This window comes from Macaca mulatta, chromosome 14 (genome assembly GCF_049350105.2).
Source record: "Macaca mulatta isolate MMU2019108-1 chromosome 14, T2T-MMU8v2.0, whole genome shotgun sequence".
In the NCBI taxonomy this organism is placed as follows: Eukaryota; Metazoa; Chordata; class Mammalia; order Primates; family Cercopithecidae; genus Macaca; species Macaca mulatta.
The window spans coordinates 78,064,518-78,070,818 of record NC_133419.1 but is presented as its reverse complement, the minus strand read 5'-3'; positions in this window follow the sequence as shown (position 1 = coordinate 78,070,818).

Below are 6,301 nucleotides of genomic sequence, written 5' to 3'. Positions count from 1 at the left end.
CTGGGTTTACGCCATTCTCCTGCCTCAGCCTCCCGAGTAGCTGAGACTACAGGCGCCCGCCACCTCGCCCGGCTAGTTTTTTGTATTTTTTAGTAGAGACGGGGTTTCACCGGGTTAGCCAGGATGGTCTCCATCTCCTGACCTCGTGATCCGCCCGTCTCGGCCTCCCAAAGTGCTGGGATTACAGGCTTGAGCCACCGCGCCCGGCCTCCACTTCTTTTTTGAGATGGAGTCTCACTCTGTCTCCCAGGTTGGAGTGCGGTGGTGCAGTCTCAGCTCACTGTAGCCTCTGCCTCTCAGATTCGAGTGATTTTCTTGCCTCAATCTCCCGAGTAGCGGGGACCACAGGCCCGCAACGCCACACCTGGCTGATTTTTGTATTTTTTGCAGAGACGGGGTTTCACCATGTTGCCCAGGCTGGTCTTGAACTCCTGGGCGCATGTGATTCTCTTGCTTCAGCCTCCCAAAGTGCTGGGATTACAGCTGGGAGCCACTGCTCCTGGCAGATATCCACTTTTAATTAAGCTGACTTTTAACTATAGTGCTCTTTTTAAAATCCTCTTAAATCTCTTATTACCTGACTTTAGCCATGCCAAGTGGCCAACATTTCTGGATTTTGAACTTTACCAAAGGTAACCTCCCAGGTGTTTAGAGAGAAGAAAATTCAAGAAGGGAACCCCAAAGTTGTTCATGGATGGGAAGAGAATTAACAAATGATAAAGTTTACACAGGCTGGGTGTGGTGGCTCACGCCTGTAATCCCAGCACTTTGGGAGTCTGAGGCGGGTGGATCACGAGATCAGGAGTTCGAGACCAGCCTGGCCAACATGGTGAAACCCTGTCTCTACTAAAAATACAAAAAACTTAGCCAGGCATGGTGGTGGGCGCCTGTAATCCCAGCTACTTGGGTGGCTGCATCAGGAGAATCTCTTGAACCCAGGAGGCGGAGTTTGCAGTGAGCCGAGATCACACCACTGTACTCCAGCCTGGGCAACAGAGCAAGACTCCGTCTCAAAAAAAAAAGAAAAAGAAAAAGTCACACAAATATCACCCAGAAAGTATTCATACCCTAAGCCAGGAATTGTACTCAGGCCACCATTGTAAAATGGCAAAGCCTTAGCTGCTGAGCTACAGCACCGAGTGGTTCCCGTTGCCCTTCCCAGAAGTAGTCCAAGGTAGTTAATTTTGAGCTTGCAAATGCTTTTAACTCCTGAAAATGGTTTTTGGAGCTAACTATGATATGAACCCCAAAACTCCTTTTTCCTAGAAGATGGAGACCAAGAGAAAGTACTCTCATATGGTTACAAGGTCAAGCTCCTAGGACATAAAACAAGATGGAGACCTCATCCAGTTTTTCTGTTTTTTTCTGTTTTTTTTTTTCTTCAGAGACTTGTAGCAAAGCTTGGAACTGAGTAGTTTGCTGGGGTGGTTTGAACAGTGGGCTTATGGGGTCCTTTTGTTCTATCCTAAGGTACTTCTCTTTATGACAGACCCATACAGAAAGACACACAAAGCCCACCAGATTCGCTACTGTTTAAGAATAACCTTAGAATCCTTTGTTGCATTAAGAAAAACTTTACAGAGGATATAAACAGTGATTGTTATCATTCATTCAAGCGATTTGCACAGAGAGAGGACACAGTCTGATTGTTAAGAAATCCTTTCACTTTTGCTGGCATGCCAGGCTTCCGGGTTCCCTTTCCCTGAGCTGTTCTAGTAACCTGGCTTACCGCACTATAGCCCTGGGGCCAAGTTGTAACACAAAGAGAATTTATCTTTTTCCTCTACGGCCAGAGCAACATACATGTGACAAAACATAGACATTAGCCACTCCACTTAGCTCCCAATATCAAACGGGCAAGACTCAAACTTGCCCCTGGATGGGCCCTGTCATCTTTAAATATTTTTAGAATCTTCTGCATATTAATAGGCATCCCTAGATGAGACTAATTTGGGAGCCCTCATTTTTAAATGCACTTCAGTGCATTGTTGTTCAGTTGAAACTTTCCACTGTAAGTTATGTTTAGTAAGATTTTGCCATTTCTGTAAGGCTTCGCTGCTTCCCAGGCCTAACACTTATGCAGGTATAAGCTGAAGAAACTCAGTCCTCCTGAAATTAAGGATCTATTTTTACCTAAGATATTGGCTTTGCTCTCAGTTTCCCTTGATCAACTTAGCCAATGATTTTTTTCCTATCTAAGCAAGCAAGAAAAATGAAATAAAGGGGAGGAACAGAAAAATCCCTGTGAATTTTCTTTTTCTTTCTTTTTTTTTTTTTTCTTTTTTTTTGAGACGGAGCCTCGCTTTCGCCGAGGCTGGAGTGCAGTGGCGCCATCTTGGCTCACTGCAAGCTCTGCCTCCGGGGTTCACGCCTTTCTCCTGCCTCAGCCTCCCAGTAGCTGGGACTACAGGCGCCGGCCACCACGCCCGGCTAATTTTTGGTATTTTTTTTTTTTTTTTTTTTTTTTAGTGGAGACGGGGTTTCACCGTGTTAGCCAGGATGGTCTTGATCTCCTGACCTTGTGATCCACCCGTCTCGGCCTCTCAAAGTGTTGGGATTACAGGCGTGAGCCACCGCGCCCCGCCACCTGTGAATTTTCAAAAGCCAAATTTTACAACCCCAACAGTATTACCATGTACTACCAGTTTCCTTCTGGCCTAGTCAGATATAAAAGGCCTCTAACTGGATCCAACCAGTTAATTACCAGATCAAATTTGATCTTGGACCCAGTCCAGTTTCTGTCGCAACTTCCAAACCCAGTTTGGAACAGAAATTTGCTCAAAGAAAGTCAGAAAGCTGGCCAGACGTGGTGGCTCATGCCTGTAATTCCAGCACTTTGGGAGGTTGAGGTGGGTAGATCACCTGAAGGTCAGGAGCTCCAGACCAGCCTGGCCAACATGAAGAAACCCCATCTCTACTAAAAATATAAAAAATTAGCTGGGCGTGGTGGCAGATGCCTGTAATCCCAGCTACTCGGGAGGCTGAGACAGGAGGCTAAGGTTGCAGTAAGCCAAGATCTCGCCATTGCACTCCAGCCTGGGCAACAAGAGCAAAACTCCCTCTCAAAAAAAAAAAAACAAACAAACAAACAAAAAACAAAAGGAACTCAGAGAGCTCAAAACACAAATCTGTGGAACTCTGAAATCTGAGAGAGAACTTACCAGCATCCCCAGGTGCTGTGACAGATCCAAGGACACAGTGGATTCTGCAGGTACCTGACTTGTTCACTCAGCACTACTGGGGATCGTTACAAGCTCTACTTCAGATCCCACTTCTGATACCATCTGTTAAAGGAAAAACTTCAGCAGAATTAAATTTCAAGGCAGCCCCCAGAATCACAGCAGATTCAGAGAGACTCCAGGGATGCCTCATGGTCACAACAAATTTATAGACAAAAGGAGAGAAGTGACGTACAAGAATTGGAAGTGAGGTACAGAAACAGCTGGATTGGATACAGGTTGGCATCTGCCTTATTTGAACACAGTTTGAACACTCAGCAGTGTATGAGTGGTTGAAACATGGCTGCTGGGATTGGCCAAGTTTCAACTATTGTTACAGGTGAATACTCCTAAGTTAGGTTTTCAAAGTTATCTCCCTATTAACTTAGGTTACAGTTCGTCCACAAGGATTCAAATATAGAAGTACAGAGCCCTCCTCAGGCCTTACTTAATTCACTTTAACACTACCAACAAACTAGTCCAGGTTAAAGGAAAAAAAATGTTTTTTGAGATGGAGTCTTGCTCTGCCACCCAGGCTAGAGTGCAGTGGCACAATCGTGGCTCACTGTAGCCTCCACTTCTGAGGCTCAAATGATCCTCTCACCTCAGCCTCCCAAGTAGTTGGGATCACAGGCAAGTGCCACTATGCTGGACTAATTTTTTTATTTATTTTTTGGTAGAGATGGGGGGTCTCACTATGTTGCACAGGCTGATCTCAAAGAGGTTAAAAATTTAATGCTACCCTAACTGTTGAGAGGATAGAAACAAAACTACCCCACACATCCTGGCTTCCAGCCTCAGCAGTCCTACTGCAAAGGTATTATACCATACTGAGTTAACAAGAGGATTTACTTGAATTTCACTAGTTCTCTCATGGCCAAATTATTGTTCTTGAGTTTAATGCCTCAGGTCTCTCATCTGTAAAGTGGGTCAATAACAGTAACTTTGGGGGGGCGGGGTGCCGTGGCTCACGCCTGTAATCCCAGCACTTTGGGAGGCTGAGGCAGGCAGATCACGAGGTCAGGAGATCGAGACCACAGTGAAACCCCGTCTCTACTAAAAATACAAAAAATTAGCCAGGGGCTGTGGTGGGCGCCTGTAGTCCCAGCTACTGGGGAGGCTGAGGCAGGAGAATGGGGAGAACCCGGGAGGTGGAGCTTGCAGTGAGCCGAGATGGCGCCACTGCACTCCAGCCGGGATGACAGAGCGAGACACCGTATCAAAAATAATAATAATAATAATAATAATAATAGTAACTTCACAAACTTGCAAAGAGTAAATGAAGAGATGATACAGGTAAAGTGCCTGGAAGAGAGCCTGGCACAGAACACTCGTTAACTTTAGCTACCATTATGACGATTTTGGAAGTCTTTCTTCCTCTTACTGCTATACTCTTTAGTGCCTAACGAAGAAACAAAACATCAATTGCAATTTTGGTGGATTAATTCCTTTCCAGTCAGTGCCCCAGCTCCTTACCGATGTACCCAGCTCTTCACCCTGCCCTTATTAACCGTTTATGCTTATCTGCTCACTTGACACGTGGGGACGTGGCTTGTGCACCAGGCCAGTATAAAGACCTAGATCGACGTATGCTACACGTTTGTGTAGACCCGAGATGTGAACAGTCCCGGGAGATGGGGACAGCGTGGCCAGATCAGAACATCATAACCGAGTTGGGAGACTTCTGAGCTCCAGATGAGTGGTCTCTATGTCCTGTGCATCCTTCGGCAAGGGACTCCATGTATTCGTCTTTCTCTCTTTTTCTTTCCTTTTTAAATTTATTTTTAAATATTTGAGACAATGTTTCGCTCTTGTTGCCCAGGCTGGAGTGCAGTGGCGTGATCTCGGCTCACTGCAACCTCCGCCTCCTGGGTTCAAGCAATTTTCCTGCCTCAGCCTCCCGAGTAGCTGGGATTACAGGCATGCGCCACCACGCCAGGCTAATTTTGCATTTTTAGTAGCGATGGGGTTTCTCCATGTTGGTCAGGCTGGTCTCGAATTCCCGAGGTCAGGTGATTTGCCCGCCACGGCCTCCAAAGTGCTGGGATTACAGGCGTGAACCACTTCGCCCGGTGTATTACTCTTTCTCTATTGCAATTCCCCTGTCTTGATAAATCGGCTCTGTCTAAGCAGCAGGCACGGTGAACCCATTGGGCAGTTACAACAGGGTTGTAACAGGGTTGCTGCTGTAATGGCCCAGTGGGTTCACCTTGCCTGTTGCCTAGACAGAGCTGATTTATCAAGATGGAAATTGTCATAGAAAAACAGTAATTCACGCAGGGCCGCTGTGCAGGAGACTAGAGTTTTTGTTGTTGTTGTTGTTTTGAGACGGAGTCTCGCTATGTCGCCCAGGCTGGAGTGCAGTGGCACGATCTTGGCTCACTGCAAGCTCCGCCTCTCGGGTTCACCCCATTCTCCCGCTTCAACCTTCCGCGTAGCTGGGACTACAGGCGCCTGCCACCACGCCCGGCTAATTTTGTTTTTGTATTTTTAGTAGAGACGGGGTTTCACTGTATTAGCCAGGCTGGTCTCGATCTCCTGACCTGGTGATCTGCCAGCCTCGGCCTCCCACAGTGCTGGGATTACAAGCATGAGCCACTGCTCCCAGCCTAGAGTTTTATTTTTACTCAAATCAGTTTTCCAGAGCATTCAGGGATCAAAGTTTTCTTTTTTTCTTTTCTTTTCTTTTTTTTTTTTTTTGAGACAGTCTCGCTCTGTTGCCCAGGCTGGAGTGCAGTAGCGCGATCTCGGCTCACTGCAAGCTCCGCCTCCCGGGTTCACACCATTCTCCTGCCTCAGCCTCCCGAGAGTAGCTGGAACTACAGGCGCCTGCCACCACACCCGGCTAATTTTTTGTATTTTTAGTAGAGACGGGGTTTCACCTTGTTAGCCAGAATGGTCTGGATCTCCTGACCTCGTGATCCGCCCGTCTCAGCCTCCCAAAGTGTTGGGATTACAGGCGTGAGCCACCGTGCCCGGCCAGGGATCAAAGTTTTTAAGGATAATTTGGAAGGTTGGGGAAGGCCAGTGAGTGAAGAGTGTTGATTGGTTGGGTGGGGGATGAAATCACAGGGAGTTGAAGC